The sequence below is a fragment of the Heterodontus francisci genome, chromosome 20, assembly GCF_036365525.1.
Source record: "Heterodontus francisci isolate sHetFra1 chromosome 20, sHetFra1.hap1, whole genome shotgun sequence".
NCBI lineage: Eukaryota > Metazoa > Chordata > Chondrichthyes > Heterodontiformes > Heterodontidae > Heterodontus > Heterodontus francisci.
In genome coordinates this window covers 65,744,710-65,771,437 of record NC_090390.1, presented here as the reverse complement: position 1 = coordinate 65,771,437, position 26,728 = coordinate 65,744,710, and the positions used below count along the sequence as shown (strand labels likewise).

The following is a 26,728-nucleotide window of genomic DNA, read 5'->3' as shown; positions in this document are numbered from 1 at the left end:
CTGTTGGAAGTACTGTCTTTTGGATAAAGTTAAACCAAGGCCTCGTTTTTCCTCTCAGATGGACATTAAAGATCCCATGGCACTATTTCAAAGAGGAGCATAGGAATTCTCCCAGTGTCCTGGTCAATATTCATTCCTCAACCAACACCACCAAAACAAATTACCTGGTCATTATCATACTGTGCATAAAATGTCTGCTACTTTTCCTACATTACAACAGTGCCTACATTTCAATAGTACTTCACTGGTTTTGAGGCCATTAAAGATACTGTATAAATGCAAGTCTTTCTTTATTTTAAAGGAAGTACAAAGTTATGAAGCCCAGACATACCCAAAATGCACTCTCTTCAACAGTCCACATTAATTCAGCTCCTTAAACATGGTCAGGCTAAGGAAATCCTTTACATCAATGTTGCTAATGATGTTGTCAACACTTACCATTTAAATAACTGTTTCGAAAATCATAGTACAGGCTGAAGTAAATCGAAAACTGTTAAAACATTATTCTTTGTGAAGGTTTAATTTCTAAAAGTTATTGGACAATAATGACAATCGTTCTTTGTCAAGCAATACATCTCTACCCCAATACTGAATCGCCCGTACTTTACTTTGCCCAACAGGAATGAGGACAAGAGTGTCAATACCCTTGAAATGTTTAACAGTCATCACCCATAAAGATTTTTATGCTTCCCTTGCAATACATTTGAACTCCAATCTCCAGAGATAAAAGGTATTGACTGACACTACTGTTTTAGCTCTTTATAGGCCTGAGGGTTAAGTAATGAGAGACACGATACTTTATGACTAGGGATTTTACAAAGCCTTTTTATAATTACCATCTTACTGTTCTTCAAACTATTAAAATTCTTACTGCCCATCAGGGTATTTAGTTAACAATTTTAAGATACAAGATAGATACTTCCTGATGAACATTAATATATTATTTAAAATCAAACATAACATATAATGGGGCAGTGGAGATTTATTTTCTATTTTTATAAACTGTAGAGCAAGAAGTCTTTCTTGGTAGCAATTATTGGCCCAGAATTAAATGCACACGCTATCATTAGTGTGTAAATAACCCGACAACTTGTGTCCAGGAAGAGATACACCATGAATTGTAAATTGCCAGAGATTGCTGGACAATTTATGCCACTCTGCTATTTGCCTCACAAAAAATGGAACTTGCTGTCAACCTCCCCATGCATTTCATGAAATTGTTGCATTTGCACTATTCAAACAAGTTAAATGCACCGCAGAAGTTTGAGCTGGTACTTAATGACATTAGGACCCTTTTAATGACAACATTTACATTCCCACAATACTTGGGAGCTTCAGAGAAGGAACAAATGAAACTCTGGAGTCGCACTCATACAGGTAGTAAATTGTTCTTAGAGGTTTTCAAAATAATTCATTTCAATTTTAAAATTATTTTCTCACTTTTTCTTTGTTTTGTTTCTCTCTCAATCCAATTTTTCTTTCCCTATTTCTCTTTCTGTACATAATTTTGGTTCTAATCAACCCTATTTCCTGCTCTAGCATTCTTGTTTCTTTCTGTATCCTAAATTTCATTGGTTAAAGGAGATAGACTTACTGGTCTCATCATTCACCAAGGTCCCAGAGGCACTGGTGCGCTCTCCGCACTTCCCAACTCGCAATTCCAGCAATTTGTGGCATGAAATTTTTCAGCTGAAGGCTCAAGAAAACCTAACAAATAGGGAACGCTGCAAGATGTCCCAACCCAGTAAATTCTGTGGTACTGCTGGAAGTAGATAATTTTAATGTCTTTATTGCAAAATACTTTGATAGGTCTTTTGTGTTGATCTTTACTACAAGTAGAATGAGGTGCAATAAAACAACTTATACAGTGATCATTTTCCAATATGACTCACAGGTTTAATGCTAGTGCATTTAGATTTAATTACTGATTCTGACAAAGTTAATTTACTTTCATGAGTCATATTAATTAGAAATATGTCCATATTACTTGTTAAAACCAGGTGAGTAAGGTGTCTAGGAGTCTCTTTCAGCTTTCACCTGGTCTTATCGTAACAGGATTTAATTTTTAAACACACTGTTTTGAGCTCCCCCTTGGTGAATCCTTGTTCACCAGTTTCCAATTATAAGGCAAAGAAATGAGCACAAACAGGCTTTCTTAGGTTTAAAGAAGAAAAGTGAAATTTATTAAACCTTAAACTTAAACTCTAATTCAGTTAATGCCTGTGGATACACTCCACGCCCCATGCTAGCATGCATACGTGATATGCACATGCAAATAGAGACAGAAAAGAGAAAAAAAAAATCAGTAGAGAGGTTTGAAGCAATATCAGAAGAGCTTGTTACTGTGCTTCAAGCTCACTGTAGTCCTTTTGTAGGTAATTCTTCTTAAACATTGTTTACTTGCGGAGACTTTTCTCTTTTGGGGTTCCTGTGTCTTCAATGGATTCCAAAGCTGGTGAGAAACAGATGAGCAACAGGAGAGAGGTCTTTTCCAGTCCAGGAGCAAACAGTTTTCTGAATTTTAAAACTCTGCGGCAAGTTCAAATTCAAAAAAACTCCAATAGCCAGTTAGTCATGTGATTAAACTGGTGTGACCATGTCTGTTTATGTATTCGGCCATCTTAGCAGTTTACCTGGAATGCTAGCCTCTCCAACTTCAACATCTGGTAATCAAAAGTTCATTGTGACAATATTGAAAATGCTGGTCCCTTTAATTAAACAGGTCTCATTTCAGTGTTAATAGAGGGCAGGTAATGCTCATTATAGTTTTGCTTTTAAAGGCTGGATTTTTACCCGGGGGGAATTGCCTCTGGACAAAGTTAGTTCCCACTCTTCCCTTCTGGACTGATATTTGGACTGAACTATGAATTGACAATAAAACAGTTGTGGATCAGAGATTGTCATCAGCTTCCCATAACTGGAGCAGGGAGTGGCCCCTTTGTCCTTTCCAAGTACTGTCTGTTGCTATGAAAATGTCTTGCCAGTCAGAGGCTTGGCAACCGCTTGTAATAGGCCATCTTTTCTTCCCAGCAACAATTTTAAAATTTAATGTCCATGTGGCAAAATATCTGTGTCCCATTCTTGACAGTTGGGGGCTGTATGACATACTTCTAATATGTCTCAGATAAATGCCTTAAAATTTGCAATAGTACAAGTTTCCTGATAAAATGGAATTCCACTGTACTATGAAAAAAGTTTGTAGCTCAGTAAGGTTTAATTACTTCAACCTCAAGCCACATACTACAACATTGACAAACGTGGATCCATAAATACCATTGATTTGCACAGTTTCATGCTCTAACAAACTAACTTAAATCATCACCTTACCATTGGAGGCACATTACAAGATAAAAGCAAGTATATGTAATACTACCATTTCCTCAACAACCATTAATCAAGCAACTATTAATGCAAATGCATCTAGAGAATAACTTTTCAAAACCAAATGTAATCAAATTAACCACTATGTATAGTGCCAAAATTCTTAGGTCATGTTAAATTTCTTAACTAGAAGGAAAGTTAAATTTGATGGTTTTCATCTGCAACACAGATATCCGGCAAGTGCTACTAAACAGCTGCAAACAGCAATTTCTAGTGAAAAATGCCTTCTACATCATCTGATTCCTGGATGATACTCAAGCAGTGGACTACTTAAAATATACAATTCACAACGTTAAAATTATGCATGACTGCCTATCATAACTTCAATAGGGTACCATTACTAATGAATAATTACCATAAAGACTCTACAACTTGTATTTACACTGCACCTTTAGCATAGGCATTTCAATAAGCCTTCACAGGAGAGATGGGAGAGGAAGCCAAAAGGTTGCTCAGAGTTAAAAAGCAGCTTCACTCATGTCCCAGCTCAACTCAATAGAATACTATGATGACTAATTAGTTTGGGCTTCACGTAGTTTGATTGAGGGAGAAACCAAGCAACCCATGCAAATGCAAATATGCTGCATGATTTGTACAGCTGTGTGCCTGCTTGAGTTTAAAAAAAAATTAACATGCATGTACTTGGCTCCAGTGACCACTTTGAGACATATTTATTATCCAGTGTTTTTCAAATCAATAAAGTTGATCTGGAGCCATCAAAGGCAGTCTGTTTGCACTTCTGAAGAGAATTAACACAAAATTACCACACTAAAATTTGGCACAGGAGTTGCAAACTATTTACCACCATATGGGAAGCTAGTAAAGTAACTGCGGTTAAAAATAAGTATTGTTATTACTATTATTCTCTTGTACTAATCTGGTTCAATAACTCTTTCTGACAGAGCTCTAAACAATGTTCTCTGTTGTGTTATCTGCTGCTTTTGATCTTTTGAAGATAGAAAAGATTCCACAGAAGCACAGGATAAAACTAGAAGCTAGAATATAACTGGCCCCTTGAGTCTGCTCCACCATTCAATAAGATCGTGGTGATTTTTACCTCAACTCTGCTTTCTCATCCAAGCCCCCTGATTCCCTTAGAGTCCATAATTAGAATAACTAACTGTTCTGTTATTTAGCCCAGAAGCATTCTGACATTCTACTCAGGTAGCCAGGGAAGGAAAAGTGTTTTCTAGGATGTAGGTGCAAGTGCTATGCCATAGTTTGAAAGACAAAAGTCAGCAGACAGCAAGCTCGGTATCATGAGCTTTCCCAATGTCTACAGATATCATCAAGGGTTGCAAATAGATAAAGGAAGAGAAGGAATTCCTACTCACGTATCACTGGACTAAGATTTTTTTCTTTATACAGGCCCAGTTTCTGCAATCTCTCCTCATAAGACAATCCTGCCATCTCAGGAATTAGTCTGGTGAACCTCTGTTGCACTCCCTCTATAGCAAGTATATCCTTCCTTAGATGAGATGACCAAAACTGGACACAATACTCCAGGTGTGGTCTCACCAAGGCTCTTGCAGCAAAACATTTTTACTCCGATACTCAAATCGCCTTGCCATGAAGGCCAACATACCATTTGCCTTCCTAACTGCTTGCTGCACCTGCATACTAGCTTTTAGTGACTCATGAACAAGGACACCAAGGTCCCTTTGAGTATCAACACTTCCCAACCTCTCACCATTTAAGAAATACTGTGCCTTTCTGTTTATTTCTACCAAAGTGGATCACTTCACACTTATTCACATTATATTCCATCTGCATGTTCTTGCCCATTCACTTAGCCTGTCTAAATCCCCTTGAAGCCTCCTTACAGTTGTGTGTCATTAAATTTGGAAATATTACATTTGGTCCCCACATCCAAATCATTTATATAGAGAAACGTGGAGATATCCAAGGCACTGATGGATGGTTTATCAGGTTACTGTTCTTCAATGCATTTAACAATGTGTACCATGTGCGATGAGATCATCAGTGGAATATCTGTGACCAAAATCATACGATCATAATTAGTTAAGAATTTTAAAGATGAGTGCTATTCTTCCTAATAATGGACTCCTTAACATTACAAAGCAAGACCAATAGGGAAATAATTAGAAAAGTAAGAGAGATTGCTTTTTTCTCGTAGATTGGGTTTTTCTTATCCCAGTATCTCTTCCTGAAAATATAAGATCTAATGGCTCAATGATTTAAGTGCTTGAATAATTCCTGTTGCTCTCCATTTTACTATTTCCAGCCCATATGACTTTATACAGACATGTCTGTCAGAATTTAATGCAATACTCCAATTATACAACTTATCCTTGAATTTATGAGTTGAAGCATTGAGACTTTTTGTGTTATTCAATTCTGTAAGCTGTCATTCACTGCTCCACCACAGGCTAAGCTAAATGGACACCGACCCTACCCCCTCCGCCCCCACCTGCCCCAAACCAGCAGTCAGTGAAATCAATTGATGTGAGAACTTGACCATTTCCACTCTCATATCACTACTAGAAACCTGATTTTAAAAAAAGTTAACCTTATTTGGTGAGGTGTAACCTCCAGGTGCAATTTCCAGGTCCTCCCAAGGTCGAAGACAGAGGTGGGGGTGGGTCCAGAAAATTACGAGGCCAGCTGGTGTGCCGACTTTCGGACCCTGTTCCCGATGTCGGCCATTTTAGGGGCCCGGGCCGCTGCCCAACCCCACAAGGTTGACAGGCAGTTAGGCTTACTAAGAGCCTTGTTAAAGTTAAGTGTAGGAGGCTGACCGGGACTTTCCAGTTGGCCCCCAGTTTTCTGAGCAACAGAGGGCATATCAACTATAATGGCATCACTCTACATTAATGGTGTCTCTCCGGATCACAAGCCCTGAGTGCACTCAACCATCAGCCCTCAGTACAGTGGCTAAATTACGTCCTTCTTTCAAAGCTTCTGCGACACCTTTTTGTCATTTCTTGCAAATCCAACCATCAGTTACTAACTTACATTTGATGAACTCATCTTTAATTATTCTTGAACTGTGAATACTTTTGCCCCCACAACGTCCTTTTAATCCAAATGATACTCATGCATCTCCTCCATTGCGAAAGCTTTCTCAACACGTGTGATTTCCTCTGTGCAACAAACTCGTCTTTTCCCCTCAACCACGTCACTCTATGTGAAGCCCAAGTTAATCCAATCTGTAGAAGTTCTGAATGCGGCACAGTGGTTAGCACTGCAGCCTCACAGCTCCAGGGACCCTGGTTCGATTCTGGGTACTGCCTGTGTGGAGTTTGCAAGTTCTCCCTGTGTCTGCGTGGGTTTTCACCGGGTGCTCCGGTTTCCTCCCACAGCCAAAGACTTGCAGGTGATAGGTAAATTGGCCATTGTAAATTGCCCCTAGTGTAGGTAGGTGGTAGGGAATATGGGATTACCGTAGGGTTAGTATAAATGGGTGGTTGTTGGTTGGCACAGACTCGGTGGGCTGAAGAGCCTGTTTCAGTGCTGTATCTCTAAATAAATAAAAAAATAAAATAAATAAATCACATTCTCGGACAGGTTATAAACAACCTTTTCCGTCTGTCTTTATTTTATCAATATTATTGTTAGTGCTTCTTAGAACTTTCCTCTAGTTCCTTCAAAGCTACAGGCTATATCCTGAAAATATTAGGTTGAAATTTTTTAAAATTGCGCAAATCACGTAGTTTCACAGGATGTCTAACGTATGGAATTTCTTACTCTCATCAATCTTTTGTTTCTCCTTCAATGTTCAGACTTTTAAAACCCAGTTTTGGTATCTCTAAATTCTGATTCAGTTCATCTTCAAAAACAAGAGCATGCAAAAGTGAGGGTGAGAGAAAGAGAAATAGATAGAGGGGAAGGAAGAAGAGAGAAAGAGACAGAAAGGAGAGGTGTAAGGGAATACTGGGGAGCAAGTGGGATGTGGTACAAGAAGATGGGATAGAGGAAAAGATGGGATGGAAGAGGAATCAAAACAGCTTAGGAGGAAAGAAAACAGTGAAGCAGAGAGAAGACAACAGTAAAGAGTGGTAGCAGAGGACAGGCAGAGAGAAGAGGCAATGAACAAAAGGGAAGGACAAAGGGAAGGGGGTGCAAGTAGATAAAGGAGGGAAGAGGATGGGTGAAGATGAGGAAAAAATGAAATGAGGTACAGTAGAAAGGGAAGCAAAGAGGAAGAGAAAGGAGACAGGGAGAAGGGAGGGATTAGCATGAGCAAAGAGGCAGAGGGAAAAAGGAGGAAAGTAAGGGTCGGGCAAAGGAGCAAAGTGGGTAGAGAAAGGGGGAGGTTGTAGGGAAGAAAGGAAATAGTGGAAGAGAAAAGGCATGGGGGTAGAAAACATGGAAAAGGGATCAGGAGAAAGGGGAAGCAAGGACAGGAGCATGGGAGTGATAGACAGGAAAGCAAAGGGGGGAGGAGTAGCCAATGCAAACAGTGGAAGAGGGAGGGACACAAAGGAAAAGGACAATGCAATATTTTGCAATTATATAATCTTCAATCTTTTCAAAAGTAGTTTGGATGATAACAGTAGATTTTGCTTTGAGCAGAAATATTTAATTTTTTGAGTTGTGTGGGATATTCTCTAAAATGGCAGATAGGAAAGCATCCAAAACTTCTGGAAATAAAAGATATATATTGTGCTTTGAGCACGTATAGATTATATCTGCTGCTGGAATTGCAATCGATATCTTGAAAGGTTAAGAGCTCAATAAAAGTAGTAAAACAGAAAATGACATCAGTGTAATTTAAGAACTACGTTATGTCGAATTTTTTTTAAATTGTGCAATCATGTAGTTTCACAGGATGTGTAACCTATGGAATGTCTTACCCTCATCAATCTTTTGTTTTTCCTTCATTGTTCAGACTTTTAAAACCCAAGCTGGCAGAGAGGAGAAGCAGTTGTCATGCAGACACCCACCTTCCAAGAATGAGGCATATTAATTTTGTCATATGAACATTGATTTTAAACTGTTGCTGGAATGAAGAGATGACTTGTTTGAAGATCACCAGCCTCTTGGTTGGGAGGACATTTGCATACTAAGAGCAGTGCTTGTGGAGACAAAGGACTACTCCCTGGGCCAATTAACCCAAATGGTATTTTGATATTGAAGGTGTAAGGAAGCAAATTCTAGGTACTGCTAAGATGATACAATCCACAAATGCAGGAGTGGGTAAGCCAGTTAGTCACATAACTGACCTGCTGGTCAACTCGGACTTGAATTGTGCCACACAGAAAAGGAACAGAAGGCAGTTTGCAACTGAAGCTGGAACAAGAAAGCCTTTCTCCTGGCTGTCTCTCTCTCGCTTTCTCCCAAGCCAATGGACCCATGGAAGATACGTAAACCTCAAGAGAAAAAAGCCTCCCAAATTGAAACAAGTTGAAGTGTGAACTGGGCCCCAATGAACAGCAGGACTGCCAGATTGAACTCAAAAGACGATAATTATAATCCCGATATTGCCTCAAACTTTTCCCCTTGATTCTTTTCTGCTTTTACTGTCTCTATCTGCGTGCGTTTATCGCTTATGCATGCTAGCATGGTCATGTCACATATTCGTAATCGTTAACCGGATTAGAGTTTAAGATTAATAAACTTCCACCTTTCTTGTTTAAATCTAAGGAAATCTGACTGATTTCTTTGCCTTACAATCGGAGCAGTGAACAAGGATTCACTGAGGGGAAGCTAAAAACACGGTGTTTCTAAAATTAAACCCTGTTACGGTTAAACCAGGCAAAGGCTGAGAGGGAACCCCTAGACCCCTTATCACCTGGTCATAACACAGCGAACAAAAGGAATCTGTCTGATTGAGAGGCTCACAGGATATAAATGGATAAGGTCAGAAAATATTCATGTGGAATGTTTAGTAATCATGAGCAGCAAGGAGGCAGTGCTATCTCAAAAGTACATGTATGATGTGTCATGGAATTGAATTTATTTTCTCCTCAGATTAAAACAGTGTACCTTTCGGACTCTGTTAAAAACAGTGTACCTCCAAGATAGAAAGAGAAGTATTGGATTTCTGAGGCACTGTGCCACAGCTGCATTTTGTTACCTAGGCGACAGGAGAGGTCACATGGCATAATGTTTCAATTTGACTGTGTGTAAAACTGTGTAAAAAAACCAGTCTGAAGCAATTTTGAGACTCTCCAGCGAGGTGTGCGGCTGAAAAAAAGCTGTCTATTCTCTCCCATGAGAAATTCTACAAGGAGCTCCAGGCCGAGTTAATTGCCTAAGAAGTAAAAAAAAGCCTTTTTTTTTTAAATGGACCATTTGTATTGCTGAAGTTAGCAAAGCACCTTTTCTTTGCTTCCAAGCCAGGAAGTATTTGCTTCAAGAGTGAATCTCTCTTGATTGATTGTATTTTCTGGAATTCGCCAGTAGGTTGAGTCAGTGGGCAAAAATCGGGCAGATGGAATATAATGTGGGAAAATGTGAAGTTGTTCACTTTGGCAGGAATAAAAAAGCAGAGTATTTTTTAAACGGAGAATGACTGCAGAACTCCAAGCTGCAGAGGGATCTAGGTGTTCTAGTGCTCGAGTCATAAAAGGTTAAGATGCAGGTACAGCAAGTAATAAAGAAGGCTAATGGAATACTATCCTTTATTACGAGAGGAATTGAAAATAAAAGTAAGGATGTTATGCTTCAGTTATACAGGGCATTGGTGAGATCACATCTTGAATACTGTGTGCAGTTTTGGTGTCCTTATTTAAGGAAGGATGTGAATGCATTGGAGGCTGATCAGAGGAGGTCTACTAGATTGATACCTGGAATAAGCGGGTTGTCTATTGAGGAAAGGTTGAACAGACTGGGCTTGTTTTCACTGGAATTTAGAAGAGTGAGGGGTGGCTTGATTGAAGTTTAAAAGATCCTGAATGGTCTTGACAAGGTGAATGTGGAGGGGATGTTTCCTCTTGTGGGTGAGTCCAGAACTAGGGGGCACTGTTTGAAAATTAGGGGTCGCCCTTTAAGGGCAGAGATGAGGATAAATTTTTTCTCTCAGAGGGTTGTGCAACTTTGTAATTCTCTGCCTCAGGTGGTGGTGGAGGCGGGGTCATTTAATATTTTTAAGGCGGGGTAGATAGATTCTTGTTAGGCAAGGGATTATCGTGGGTAGATGGAAGTGTGGAATTCGAGACAGAAACAGATCAGCCATGATCTTATTAAATGGCGGAGCAGGCTTGATGGGCTGAATGGCCTACTTCTGCTCCTAATTTGTATGGCATGGTCATATGGTCTTGATGCCTGCTGCAGATGAAGTGTTTTGAATGCCTATCTACTGAAGGACTGTTTCATCAAATCCGTGTGAAGACTTCAAGAGGCATTTGATTATTTTCACACTAGGATACCTCACCCATCGGGAATGTAACCCACAAAGACTTATTTATTTATTCTTAAACAGCTGATTTTTAAAAACGTCGCTGTTTTACAAGAAACCGGTTAACCGTGATTTTTGAATGTATGCATGTGAATGGGGGAGTTAGCTTTAAATAAGTAGTTATAAGATCTTTGGACAAAGGTTTATCTTAATAGTGTTAAAACTTAGTTTTTTAATAAATAGTTAATTTGTTGTCCAAAGATAGCTGGTTTGGTCTGTTTTATTCTCGGGGTTACTAGAGTGTTTCGAAACATTGAAACATAGAAAATAGGAGGAGTAGGCCATTCGGCCCTTCGAGCCTGATGCGCCATTCATTATGATCATGGCTGATCATCCAACTCAGTAACCTGTTCCAGCTTTCGCCCCATACCCTTTGATCCCTTTTGACCCAAGAGCGATATCTCACTCCTTCTTGAAAACATACAATGTTTTGGCCTCAACTGCTTCCTGTGGCAACTAATTCCACAGACTCACCACTCTCTGGGTGAAGAAATTTCTCCTCATCTCAGTCCTGAAAGGTTTACCCTGTATCCTTAGACTATGACCCCTGGTTCTGGACTCCCTCACCATCCTTCCTGCATCTACCCTGTCACGTCCTGTTAGAATTTTATAGGTTTCTATGAGATCCCCCCTCACTCTTCTGAACTCCAGCGAATATAATCCTAACCGACTCAATCTCTCCTCATACATCAGTCACGCCATCCCAGGAATCAGTCTGGTAAACCTTTGCTGCACTCCCTCTATAGCAAGAACATCCTTCCTCAGATAAGGAGACCAAAACTGCACACAGTATATTTAATTTTAAGTTTTTAAGTTTAATTTGGCTGTTTTTCCAGTTGGGTGGGAAAACTTCGATAATACGCTGCGACCTGCGGAGTGATGGGACTGAATTGACAGTGCGTTGCTCCAGTCTCGGTTATAACAGATGTACCTGTTTTTCTACCATAATTCTTACAATTTCCTCCTTTAATCTTTTGTCTCTTGAATAGGGCAAATGTTGCTTATTTTTTCCTCTGGCAAATCAACCTAACAGCCATTCTATCATTTACAGTACATTTACTCTCACTCAAACTCAGAACTTTTTGCATGAATCTGGGAAGAGGAGAGGCATATCCCTTCTGTCCACTGTCAGGAAGATTCTCTCACAAATCCTCCTGAACCACCACTTATCCGTCAGCGAAGATATTCTTCCAGAGACCCAATGTGGTTTCCGGTCATCTGGACGAACCACAGACATGATCTTTGTTGCTCCACAAATTCAAGAAAAATGTCTGGAACAAAGCAAAGAGCTCTATATGGCCTTTAATGAACTGTCAAAGGCATTTGACACCAATCATGAAGCCCTTTAGAAAGTTCTCCAGAAATTTGGATGTCTAGCAAAATTTGTTACTATTCTGCGACTTATGCGTGACAGTATGATAGCAACCTCTCTTTGCAATGGATTGGAGACAGAGCAATTTCTTATCCGGACTTGACGGGAAGTTTTTCAACCTCAACAGGCTGAAAGCCGAGGCTAAGGTGATGTTCCAGTATATCCATGACTTCCAACTGTGCAGTTGTGGCTCATAGTACAAGTGACATTCAGACCACCCTTAACCTATTCAACTCTGCAGACAACAGGGTTGGGGTCTCACTGAACATTAGCAAGACCAAAATCCTCCACCAGCCCTCCCCCGGACAAGGATCTACACCTCGAGCTTTTGATATTGATGGGGGACTTTAGAGGTCATTGAACACTTCCCAAATCTTGGCAGCGGCCTTTCTCACAAGGCCACCATCGAAGTGGAGATCCAGCACAGAATCAGTTGTGCTAGTGCAGCCTTCCAAAAATTGCACAATCAGGTCTTCAACAACAGAGATCTCCAAAAGAGGACAAAGGCTTTATCTACAATGCTGTTATGGTCACCACCCTTCTATAGGACAGTTAGACCTGGGTCACCTACCAAAGGCACCTCTGGGCGATGGGGCATTTCCACCAGCGATGTCTCGGCAGGATAATCAAAGTCAAGTGGGAAGACCAGCGAACAAACCCTAACATCCTCACTGAAGCCAATTCCTCCAGCATCGCATCATGATCATGCAAAATCAGGTCTGCTGGTCTGGACATTCCATCCGCATATCAAATAATCGGCTTCTGAAGCAGATCCTCTTTTCAACGCAAGGATGGCACCCGACCTCAAGGAGGACACTCTGAAGGCCTCACTGAAAAGGGGACAAACTGACATCAGTGCGTGGGAGGAACTTGCTACAAACAGTACCATGTGGCAGTGCCTCATCCAACAAGCTGCAACAGTCGGAAACTGACCGCATAAACACTGCTGCAGAGAAGCAATGAAAGCAGAGGGAGAGAGAGATGAACCCCAGCTTAAGAAACCCCCACCCCAACCTTAGGGCAACTCTTGTCCTCTCTGCCCAAAGACCTGTGGCTCCAGAATTGGCCGATTGAGTCACCCGAGACACAAATCATGAAACCTGGCAAATGTCATCCTCATTTCAAGGGACTGACAACATATTTGGTAGCTGAAGCTTAAAAGCGCTTACACTTCATACCTTGGCGATGAGATTGTAAAAGAATATTGCTCACTATAATATGCCTATCAGGTCATTCAATTCCTTCATGAAAATCTATCACAACCTGGCCCAGTGGTCATTTCTTCAGATCCTGTCGTTTTGGTTATCTTTTCATTATTTAACCAGTTCTTCCACTTTTGCATTACGCTTATCCTGCACAAAATTACATACATTTTGCTAAAGTCATTTTAATAGCTGCCTCTTGTCAGCGCTTCTATACATGTATTCCATGTTAATTACAAAAAAAAGGTTAGCTTGTAAATCAACTGAAATTATCCACAAAGGAGTACACGTCACATTGTTCCACATTTTATTGAAAATGCTACATTTATATAATGTGCACCGCCTAATGCCTCTATGACTAATTTCTATGACTAAATTCAGCATTATTTCCAGATTAAAGGCAGTCCAAGAGTATCCATCAGCATGCTAATTAATATTCGGGTCTTTGGAAGTCAGAATTAAATTTTAGATGCACATCATTAGAATAGGACAAAGCTATTCATTCATTTTCCATCCATTAAAATTAATGATGGCAATATATGAGGAACAGGCCCACAATTTCCCAACATGTCCTGCTGGTGGCTAAGTCTCCATGTCTGGAGCACTCATTTGGAAAGCAGACATTAGTATCGCATTTTCCTCCTGGGCATCCAATTGTCCTCGAGTCTAAACAATGCAATTATCAACTTTTTTGCCTTAGATGCTTTCCATGTTTTACATCCAGTTTTTCCATGCAAACTTAATTTTGATTCTTTCTATTCTAGAAATGCTTCACCCATCTTTTGTTTTTCTCGTGGCTTTTGTACATGATGCAGCTATTTTCACCTCTTTTCAGCTCGGAAGAAAATCAATTCCCATGTTAGTAAACCCATCAGCAGCTATTTCCATTTTATACCATGTATCGTACCCAATGCTCCCCTAACCTGTTTTTGTTAATCCTGTAAAATACTCATTCACCTTACTTTTTCAGCCTAAAATATAATCTCTACATGGAATGTTAATCTTTTCATTTTTAAAGTTCTAATGGATCTGGTATGCATCTTCAGTTTCATTTTGAAGTTTTTCTCCATGCGACAGGGCAGATAAATGGAAATGATAAGTAAGAGTCTTTTAAATCTTATCAGTTCACTTGACATTCAAAATTTGATAACGACAAAGAAAACCTTAGTAAACACACTATTTCAAAATTATGAGGCAATTCAAGCCCTTGTTTCAGTTTATACACGATCAGCAAAAACAATGGGAACTACATCGAGTCCATAAGAATAAATAAAACATCATAGGGAAAAGTCAATGATCGACAGACATAGAATGCTCTTAGAAATGGAAATTATGTGGTATGAATTTTCAGCCTTGCTGTAGACTAATGTCTTGATCAAAAGATCGTAGCTCTGAATGTCATGGAACATTAAAGATATATCATTGTTATAATGCAGAATGAGTTTGCATCATCATCCTTCTAGTGGCTGAATTAAGAGTTGATAGACAAACGTTGATTCTGAATTCTCAGCAATATCAAGAAATCTTGAGTACTATAGTGGAAACTGATTGGTCAATGGCTGGAAATTTATCAATACACACCTCCACCTTTGATGAAAACCATTATTCTCCCTCACCCTGGCCATTCCCCCTGTATGGCCCTCAGGTCTGCACCCTTAAGTTCAAGGGACACAGACTTGAATGGATATGGAGAACAACTAATTAAACCATTCACCACCAGATCTGGCTAAATGACATGAAGCACTATTGGGCCCTGCTCTCATCTGTGAAAACTGCTCGCTATTCCAGGATAATGCTGGAATGCAAAGAGAACCCTTGGCTTTCTTTCTCTAATACAATCTGTCTTCTTAAATCCCCTACTCCTGTCTGTTCCACTCAACTTCAACAAGTAGTTCCTGGAGCTCATAGACTTCTTTGTCACTAAGATTGATACCATCCAACCAGCTGCCTCTGCCACTTCCCTCACTTCATCAAGCTCACCAGGCCAACTGCACCTACGGTTCGCCCCCTGACCTAGCCCTGAAGTTGCATTTTCCTCAGGCTTCTCTCTCGTCGCCCTCCCTTGTCCTCTCCAAGCTCATCTTATCAATTAGCCACATCATCCTTGTCCTTCGACCCAATTCCCACTAAACCGCTGACTACCCACCATGTTAACTGATAGTCAACGGTTCTCGCTCATCAGGTATTGTCCCCCTCTCCTTCAAATCTGCCATCACCCATCTCCTCAAAAAATGCAATTGACTCAAGTCTTTTCTAACTACTGCCCCAACTCCCCTTTCCTCTACCAAGTCCTTGAACTTATCAGTACCTCTCAAATCCATGCCCACTTTTCATGGAACTCCATGTTTGCATCCCTCCAATCAGCTTTCTGCCCCTGCCATAGTAGCAACAAGACTCTTACCAATATCTCAAATGACATTCTATGTGACTGTGACTATGGTTAAATATCCCACCTTATCCTCAACCTGTCTGCACTTCTCCACCGTCATCCAGCTGGGTGGGACTGCAATCACCTGGTTTTATTCTTAACTATCTAATCCTAGCCAGAGAATCACCTGCAATGGCTTCTCTCCTTGCTCCAGCATCGTTAGCTCTGGTGTCCCCCAAGGATCTATCCTCAGCCCCCTCCTATTTCTCATCTATATGCTGCCCCTCAGCCATATCATCAGAAAACACAGCATCACTTTCTTTATATGCTGACAACATCCGCCTCAGCACCATCTCTCTTGAGCCCTTCACTGTCTCTTAATTGTCAGAGTGATTGTCTGACATCCAGAATTAGATGAGCAGAAATTTCCTCCAATACAGGGAAGACTGAGCCATTGTCTTCAGTTGCCGCCACCAACTCCATCCCTATTCCTGACAACTGTCTGAGCTGAATCAGACTGTTCGCAATCTTGGTGCCATATTTGAGCACAGGTTGAGCTACTGACCACATGTCCACACCATCACTATGACCTTCTATTTCCACCTCCATACATCGCCCAACTCCGCTCTCACCTCATCTGCTGAAACCCTCATCCATGCATTTGTTACCTCTGGACTTGACCATTCTCATGTACTCCTGGCTGACCTCCCATGTTGTACCCCCCCACCATGTACTTCTCACCGCTGCGCGAGCTGGTCGACACTGATTCTCGGTTAAGTAACGCCTCAATTTACAATTTCCATCTTTGCTTTCAAATCCATCCATGGCCTCGTCTCTTCCTATCACCGTAATTTCCTTCAGCCCTACAACTCTCCGCAATACCTGGTTTCCAATTCTAGCCTCAAGTGTCCACGATTCTAATCGCTCCACCATTGGCGGCCATGACTTCAGCTGCCAAGGCCTGAAGCTCTGGATTTCCCTCCCTAAACCTCTCCACTTCTCTGTCTCTCTTTCCTCCTTTAAGATTCTTCTTAGAACTTAATTCTTTAACCAAGCTTTTGGTCATCTGCCCTAATATCTGCTTATGCGGCTCAGTATCAAATATTGTTTGATAATGTTCCTGTGGAGTGCCTTGGTACGTTTTACTACATTAAAAGTGCAACATAAATACAAGTTGTTGTTGCTACTGTTTTCAGTGACTTGCCAGTTAAGACAGAAAAAAAAAGATGAAGTACACTGAATCTATAGAAACTAAGATGCTACCCAAGTCCTATAAATAGTACTTATGGGACCAATTCAAAAACAATTAAAGACTTTGTTATGAAAGTGATTGTTTTTGTTAAAAATATTTTTAAAGGAATTTATAGTTAAATTGAATAAATGTTGGACGATTTTTTAAACAAGAGCTATAAAGGGGTACTGAAGGAACTGGATTGGCAATAATGTTACTGGTTGTCACATGACTCAAGTTCAAGATAAAACAGAAACCCTGGTAATAAGGGCAGAGAAGTGACAAGCGTCCCTTTATTAGACTCGCCCAGTAGCAGCAGGGAGCACCTGGGATGGGCAGAAAACTCTCAAGCCTTTTGGTTGTGTGTCAGTGTGTGTATTTCACCTTCTGGAGTGAGCAGCTGAAAAAGTTAGCCTGCTGTTAAAGAAGTGAAGGAAGGAGAGAGGACCACAACCCAGCTTCATTTTCCAGTAAATCTCTAAAGACCCAGAGAAGTCCATGGGCTGAATTTTATCAGCACGTGTGCTCCACGGCATAGAAAATGCTAGCGGGAGCGGTCCGCCACAACCCATGACACCTCGAAGGAAGCACCGCCGGAGAACCCGCGCGGGGGCTCATTTAAATCGAAGGGGTGGAGCAGCCGTCCCTGATGACGTAGAGGGGGTGGCCAGTCTGTCCCCGGTGGCAACATCCGGCACCACCGTTCAGGCACCAGTGCCATTTTTAAAGGGCTTCAATCCCTTAGGAACAAATTGAAGTCTCAAAGCAATATAACTTTTCATTTGCATTTTGAAAATAAATAAAAGCTGGAGGCCCCTTCCCAACACCCTCCCCCCACAATGTGTTTTGTATTGCCAAAAATGTAGAGATTACACTTGATTAGTAACCCGAACCGCTCCCCATTTGCCCTTCAACCCCTTCCCACCATCCCCACAGACAATAAGAAAGGTTTTCCCCGCTCCCCTTCTCCCGCCCTCATAATTTCACTCCTCCCCTATCCCAATCAGTGTCTCGCTCCTGAAAGTTCCGAAGGCGCGCGAGTTGCGGCCGATGGCCATAAAATCGGCGTTGGACAGCAGGCAGCATCAGTTAAGTTCATTTGCATACTTATTACCCCGATTTGAATATTTTAATGAAGGCCCTGCCGCCAAGCGGCGGCGGTTCGCACCAAGGCCTCTCTGCTGCCACTAATATCCGGTGGGGCCTTCTCGGCGTCGTGGGTTGTGGTGGGATACTCCCGCTAGCATTTATCGGGCCTCCCCGCCACAATCCACAGCACCGAGGGGCTGGTAAAATCCAGCCCCAGGTGTCATTTCATCTTGTCTCCTATCTTTGAAGAAAGCCTGCTAAAAATCATTCTCAATGCCGCCTGAAAAGAACAGTTCTGGAAGATCCTAGTGACCTACCTACGTATACTTGGAAGTTAGACGGTATGCCAGTTTTAGAACAACATATCTCAGCTGTTGTTTTCTTCAAAAATGAGCAAGTAATCAGCCCAAGTGCTTTTTGTCTGTAACAGAGCTCTGAATTTTTTTTTAAATCCTTATTTTCCTCAGTTAACCGGTATATATATATGTGTGCGTGCCTGAGTGAGTGAGTGTGTGTGCGTGAGTGAGTGTGTGTGAGTGTGCGTGTGTGTGTGAGAAAGAGAGAGAGAGTGTGAGGGGCTAAGGTAAAAAGGGAACTTTAAAATTTACTGTTGGAACTTTAAAATTTTAATCGGTGTGTTTATGCTTTATTTCATTACTAGAACAAAGAACAAAGAACAGCACAGCACAGGAACAGGCCATTTGGCCCTCCAAGCCTGCGCCGATCTTGATGCCTGCCTAAACTAAAACCTTCAGCACTTCCGGGGTCCGTATCCCTCTATTCCCATCCTATTCATGTATTTGTCAAGATGCCTCTTAAACATCTCTATGGTACCTGCTTCCATCACCTCCCCCGGCAACAAGTTCCAGGCACTCACCACCCTGTGTGTAAAGAACTTGCCTCGCACATCCCCTCTAAACTTTGCCCCTCGCACCTTAAACCTGTGTCCCCTAGTAACTGACTCTTCCACCCTGGGAAAAAGCTTCTGAATATCCACTCTGTCCATGCCGCTCATAACTTTGTAAACCTCTATCATGTCGCCCCTCCACCTCCGTCGTTCCAGTGAAAACAATCCGAGTTTATCCAACCTCATAGCTAATGCCCTCCAGACCAGGCAACATCCTGGTAAACCTCTTCTGTACCCTCTCCAAAGCCTCCACGTCCTTCTGGTAGTGTGGCGATCAGAATTGCACGCAATATTCTAAGTGTGGCCTAACTAAAGTTCTGTACAGCTGCAGCATAACTTGCCAATTTATATACTCTATGCCCCGACCGATGAAGGCAAGCATCTAGTTAAGACTTGTTCTATAATAAATTATTAATTTTGTTATTCATTAAAGAAGCCAGGTTAGTGTGTTCTATTCTGGGAAAAATAGAGTACGTGATTGACCATGTCCTTAAGTGGGAAAATTTAAAATATATGGTGTGACCTGTGTAGAAGTGGGACTAGAATAAACTCTGCACTCCTCCCGCCTCAATCGTAACAACTTGCATTTATATAGCACTCTTCACGCCCACCGCATGTCTCAAAGCACTTCACAGCCAATGGATTACGTTTGAAGTCACTGTTGTAATGCAAGAAACATGCAGCCAATTTGCACACAAGAAGCTCTCACAAACACCAATGCAATAATAACCAGATAATCTGGTGATGTTGATCGAGGAATGAATATTGCCCAGGACACTTGGGATAACTCCCCTGCTCTTCTTCGAAATAGTGCCATGGGATCTTTCACAACTATCTGAATAGGCAGATGGAGCCTCGGTTTAACGTCACATTTGAAAGACGGTGCATCCAACAGTGCAGTCCCTCAGTACAACACTGGAGCATCTGCCTTGATTTTTGTACAGGACTTGAACCCGGAACGTTATGACTCAGAGGTGAGAATGTTACCAGCTGACACTGCTTATGTTGCTAAGCTGACAGTGTAACCTATAGACCTTCACAATGTGTGCAAGATGAAAACTAGAAGGCAAATGTTTAAGCTTCTCAAAGAAAGGCAATTCCTTTCTCATTTCTTGGTTGTCTAGCAGTCATAGCCTAGAAGGTTGACAACTTTCTGGAATGAAAAAGAACTTACACATTTTTAGTTGTCTCTTGTCACTTTTATTTTTCTGACATGCATATTGCTGACCCCTATGAATAAAGTAGTTTATAGAAAGAAAGAACATGCATTTCTATAGACCCTTTCATAACCTCAGGATGCACAAAACACTTTACAGCCAATGAAGTACTTGTTTTTTTTTTGAAGTGCAGACACTGTTACAAGTAGGAAACACAGCAGGATTTCACAGACACCAAGCTCGCACATGGAGAAATCAGGTAATAATGAGACATTTTAGTGATACTGGTTGTGTTACAACTGAGGTGAGAAGAGTGCAGTGTTTATTCTAGTTCCACTTCTCCACAGGTCACAACATTTTTTCTCACTTACCGATACGGTCAATCATAGTCTCTATTTTTCCCCCAGAATAAAACACACGTATAAATCTTGACCTGTCATCTCTCTGTAAACATCCTTCCCCAAGTCAAAAACAACCCCTTCTGGGTAATTATCGGCAGACAGCTGCTTTCCAGTAAGGGTTGTTTTTAGCACTCCTTGATCCTTCTAGTAATTATTTGTTTTCAAAGCCAGACCTCTCAGTGACCCTGGCAAAAACCCATCAATGGAGTCTTTTCAGTTTTCCCAATATAAACCGATGTCCTGCTCTAAAATATACACGTCCTCAAAAAAAAACTTAAAAACATAGAAGCAGGGATCAGTGCTGGGACCTTTGCTGTTTGTAGTATATATAAATAATTTGGAGGAAAATGTAGCTGGTCTGATTAGTAAGTTTGCGGACGACACAAAGGTTGGTGGAGTTGCGGACAGTGATGAGGATTGTCAGAGGATACAGCAGGATATAGATCGGTTGGAGACTTGGGCGGAGAAATGGCAGATGGAGTTTAATCCGGACAAATGTGAGGTAATGCATTTTGGAAGGTCTAATGCAGGTGGGAAGTATACAGTAAATGGCAGAACCCTTAGGAGTATTGACAGGCAGAGAGATCTGGGCGTACAGGTCCACAGGTCACTGAAAGTGGCAACGCAGGTGGATAAGGTAGTCAAGAAGGCATACGGCATGCTTGCCTTCATCGGTCGGGGCATAGAGTATTAAAATAGGCAAGTCATGCTGCAGCTGTACAGAACTTTAGTTAGGCCATACTTAGAATATTGCGTGCAATTCTGATCGCCACACTACCAGAAGGACGTGGAGGCTTTGGAGAGGGTACAGAAGAGGTTTACCAGGATGTTGCCTGGTCTGGAGGGCATTAGCTATGAGGTTGGATAAACCCGGATTGTTTTCACTGTAACGACGGAGGTGGAGGGGCGACATGATAGAGGTTTACAAAGTTATGAGCGGCATGGACAGAGTGGATATTCAGAAGCTTTTTCCCAGGGTGGAAGAGTCAGTTACTAGGGGACATAGGTTTAAGGTGAGAGGGGCAAAGTTTAGAGGGGATGTGCGAGGCAAGTTCTTTACACAAAGGGTGGTGAGTGCCTGGAACTTGTTGCCGGGGGAGGTGATGGAAGCAGGTACCATAGAGACGTTTAAGAGGCATCTTGACAAATACATGAATAGGATGGGAATAGAGGGATACGGACCCCGGAAGTGCTGAAGGTTTTAGTTTAGGCAGGCATCAAGATCGGCGCAGGCTTGGAGAGCCGAATGGCCTGTTCCTGTGCTGTACTGTTCAATGTTCTTCGTTCTTTTGTTCACTCGTACCAGTTGAGATAAATGTTGGCCAGCTTACTGGGGGGGATCTCCTCTGCTCTTCATCGAATAGTGTCCACATTAGGGAGATGGGGGGCAGGCAGATGGTGCCTCCGTTTAACATCTCATCTGAAAGACGACAGTTCCAACAGTACTGCACTCCCCCAAGTACTGCACGAAAGTGTTAGCCTTGATTGTGTGCTCAAGTATCTGAAGAAGTAGGGCTTGAAGCTACAACTTCTGATTTGAATGGAGCAGCACTATCATTGAGCCAAGGCTGACAAGGTTATAGAGAAGGTATCAATGAATTATTCTGGACCACAGGCTGCCAAAGAAAGAATTTCATTCATTTACAGAACAATTGTTGAGCAAACTATTACAAAAGAACCTAAAGTGAGAACATTTGCTAATCTAACCAATAGGTCACTGGCATAAGAAAATATTTAACTGGCCATTTGGAAGGGAGGCTCATTTCCGACAGAAACTTAAGAAATTTTAAGAGTAGGCAAGAAGGAAACGAGCAGCTGCTACAAAGTCAGCGAAGTGCAGAAGAGATTTGACAAATGTCAAGCTTGTATCATTGAAAATCTATTTTGATGTACTGAAAAAAAAAAGGTGCAGCTTAGAAATTATCTGACAGATAAACCCTCAGTTCTGCACAAGAAAAGTAGAATTTACTTGCAATGTTTGATACATCTGCTTACTCTAATAAAAATATTTTTAGCAAAGACATGAAAACTCAAGTTATAAAGAGACATAAAGACTGACACTGATGCATGTTTTCGATATAGTCAAATTCAGACAGTGATGTCTATTATATTGACATTTTTATCAGACTTCAAACAGGTCTAATTTCTTTGATGGAGAGCTTAAACGTTTCACTGAGACAGTAAAGATCAATTAGTATAAGAAGCAGGTGTGATTTCCTTGGTTCTCAAAAATGCAGAGTTGTTGACTGGCCCCCATGTTTTTTTTACAAGGGCAAAATGGGGATGGGCAAGTATTGAGGTTATCTAAGAAAAGATGGGGAGATAAAAAGCTTTTCTAGATTTAGAAGACAACCTGAAATTTTCTGATGCTTTCACAACATTGTGTGAGGTTATGAAAAACAACAGCAGGTGCCAAATGCTCCCTGGAAATATGTATGCAACTTGTACTCACTGAAATTTGCAGTCAACAATAGTTAAGGAAATGAGGTAGGAACATCAAGAGAAATTACCAATGATCTACTATTATATACCTCTAAGCGTTAGCTAACAAAATAGCCACAAAATTTTCAAAATCAAGATTTTGTTTTAAAATACATAATGTATTTTGGCATGCTAAGCCAAAAGGGTAACAAAAGTGCTTACGGAAAGACAGTGAGAATGTAAGCCAGAGGAGTATTTAAAATCTAAAAGTCAGAATAAATAATTCCTCACCATTTACACTTGAACAGTCATTGTAACCTGCGTTGTAAGTAAAGTAAACTTTGTAAAGGCCATCGCTTGCATCGTTTATAATGCTATTTCCCCCCCACTAACACCAACTGAATCCCTGTTCATTTTTGATCTAATAAAATATCACCTTTTATGCAAAAACATGAATTCTGTTCTCTACTCACATGAAACATATGAAATGAGTATTTTTCAAACTATTATTCTATGAAAGAATAGCGAGAATTTGCTGGCAAAATAATGGTGAGTTTAATGTACATATCATTGTTGGCATGTAAATTGCCCAGGAATTCGTGAAGAACTTGTGGCCTCTCCCCTCCTCAATCCTTGTCTCCAACAAGTGCAGGGAACTCATGAACGCCTTTGTCGCGACGGATGAGACCATCCGATCAGCTGTTAATGCTATCTCCCTTCCTGCTTCAAGCCCAACAAGCCAAATTTCCTCTAAGGATCACCCCCTCCCCCACCCCGCACGACCCCTCAACTTGTATCTTTCTCCAGTTTCTCTCTCATTTCCTCTCCAAGCTCATCTTATGAATAAGACCAAACTTCTGCATCCTCAACACTATTCACACTAAACTACTGACCACGAAAGTTCCCCTCCCGGCTCCCATGTTAGCTGATATTAACAGTTCTCTCTCCTCAGGTACTGTCCCCCTCTCCTTAAAATCACCCCTCTCTTCAAAAATACCAACCCTTCACCCCTCTGTCCTTGCAAACTATCACTCCATCTCCAATCTCCCTTTCCTCTCCAAAATTCTTGAACATGTCGTCACCTCCCAAATCCATGCCGCTCGTTCCCTGAACTCCATGCCTCCAATCAGGTTTCTGCCCGTTATAGTACCAAAATAGCTCTTACCATCATAAATGACATCTTATGTGACTTCCTTCTTGAACACTCGGCATCTTTTGACACGGTTGACTACACCATCCTCGTACAATGTCTCTCCACTGTCGTTCAGCTGGATGGGACTGCACTCACCTGGTTCTATTCTTATCTGTCTAATCGTAACCAGTCAATCACCTGCAATGGCTTCTCTTCCTACTCTCGCACCATGAGCACGATCTATCTTGGTTCCTCTTATTTCTCATCTACATGCTGTCCCTCAGCAGCATCATTCGAAAACACAGCGTCAGTTGGACAGATGGACATGTACACTCTATCTCACCACCAGATTTCTCGAGCTCTCCACTGTCACTAAATTGTCAGACTGATTGTCTGACATACAGTACTAGATGAGCAGAAACTTCATTCAACTAAATAGAGGGAATACAGAAACCATTGTCTTCAGCCCCGACCACAAACTCCGTCCTCTCGTCCCTGATTCATCTCTCTCCCTGGCAACTGTCTGAGGCTGAACCAGATCGTTCGCAACCTTGGTGTCATATTTGATCTCATGACGAGCTTCTGACTACATGTCTACACCATCAAGACTGCCTGTTTACATCTCCTGAACATCGGCAGACTTCATCCCTGCCTCAGCTCTTCTGTTACTGAAATGCTCATTCATGCATTTGATACCTCTAAGACTTGACTATTCCAATACACTCTGGGCTGATCTTCCACATTCTACCCTCTGTAAACTTAAGGTAATCCAAAGCTCTGCTGCCTATGTGCTAACTTGCACCAAATCCCATTCATCTATTATCCCTATGTTCCCTCTTTTTTAAAATTCTCACCCTTGTTTTCAAATCGATCCGTGGCCTCATCCTTCACTTTATCTGTAATCTCCTCATGCCCCAGAACTCAGATACCTGCACTCCTATAATTCTGGCCTCCTGAGCATTCCTGATTTTAATTATGCCACCATTGGCAGCCATGCCTTCAGCTGTCAAGGGCCCCAAGCTCTGAAATTCCCTTCCTAAATATCTCCATCTGTCTACCTTCTTTCCTCCTTTAAGAGGCTCCTTGAAACCTACCTCTTTGACAATGCTTTTGGTCGTGTGCCTCAATATGCGGCTTGATGTTAAATTTTCTTCCATAATGCTGCTTGGGTCAATTTTTTTTTTAAATCATTCATGGGATGTGGGCATCACTGGCTATGCCAGCATTTATTGTCAATCCCTAATTGCCCTTGAGAAGGTGGTGGTGAGCTGCCTTCTTGAACCGCTGCAGTCCATGTGAGGTAGGTACACCCACAGTGTTGTTAGGAAGGAAGTTCCAGGATTTTGACCCAGCGACAGTGAAGGAACAGCAATATAATTCCAAGTCAGGATGGTGTGTGACTTGGAGGGGAACTTGCAGGTGGTGATGTTCCCATGCATTTGCTGCTCTTGTCCTTCGAGGTGGGAGAGGTCATGGGTTTGGAAGGTGCTGTCTAAGGAGCCTTGGTGCATTGCTGCAGTGCATCTTGTAGATGGTACACACTGCTGCCACTGTGCGTCGGTGATGGAAGGAGTGAATGTTTTTGGATAGTGTGCCAATCAAGCGGGCTGCTTTGTCCTGGATGGTGTTGAGCTTCTTGAGTGTTGTTGGAGCTGCACCCATCCAGGCAAGTGGAGAGTATTCCATCACACTCCTGACTTGTGCCTTGTAGATGGTGGACAGGCTTTGGGGAGTCAGGAGGTGAGTTATTCGTCACAGGATTCCTAGCCTCTGACCTGCTCTTGTAGCCATGGTATTTATATGGCTACTCCAGTTCAGTTTCTGGTCAATGGTAGCCCCTTGGATGTTGATAGTGGGGGATTCAACAATGGTAATGCCATTGAATGTCCAGAGGAGATGGTTAGGTTCTTGTTGGAGATGGTCATTGCCTGGCACTTGCGTGGCGCAAATGTTACTTGCCACTTATCAGTCCAAGCCTGGATGTTGTCCAGGTCTTGCTGCATTTCTACACGGACTGCTTCAGCATTTGAGGAGTCGCGAATGGTGCTGAACATTGTGCAATCAACAGTGAACATCCCCACTTCTGACCTTATGATTGAAGGAAGGTCATTGATGACGCAGCTGAAGATGGTTGGGCATTTGACACTACCCTGAGGAACTCCTGCAGTGATGTCCTGGAGCTCAGATGATTGACCTCCAACAACCACAGCCGTCTTCCTTTGCGCGAGGTATGATTCTAACCAGCAGAGAGTTTTCCCTGATTCCCATTGACTCCAGTTTTGCGAGGGCTCCTTGATGCCATACTTGGTCAAATGCTGCCCTGATGTCAAGGGCAGTCACTCTCACCTCACCTCGAGTTCAGCTCTTTTGTCCATGTTTGAACCAAGGATGTAATGAGGTCAGGTGCGGAGTGGCCCTGTCGCAACCCAAACTGGGTATCACTGAGCAGGTTATTGCTAAGCAAGTGCTGCTTGATGGCACTGTTGATGACACCTTCCATTACTTTGCTGATGATTGAGAGTAGACTGATGGGGCGGTAATTGGCCGGGTTGGGCTTGTCCTGCTTTTTGTTTTTAAAGGAAAGACCTGGGCAATTTTTCACATTGCCGGGTAGATGCCAGTGTTGTAGCTATACTGGAACAGCTTGGCTAGGACTGCGGCAAGTTCTGGAACACAGGTCTTCAGTACTATTGCCAGAATATTG

At 41.8% G+C, this 26,728-nt stretch overlaps 1 protein-coding gene across 4 annotated transcripts in view; it reads right to left on the bottom strand.

Moving 5' to 3' along the window:
* Window positions 1–26,728, bottom strand: part of atrnl1b (attractin-like 1b) — a 1,082,183-nt gene that overhangs the window by 563,926 nt on the left and 491,529 nt on the right. The gene's annotated exons all lie outside the window — the stretch shown is intronic.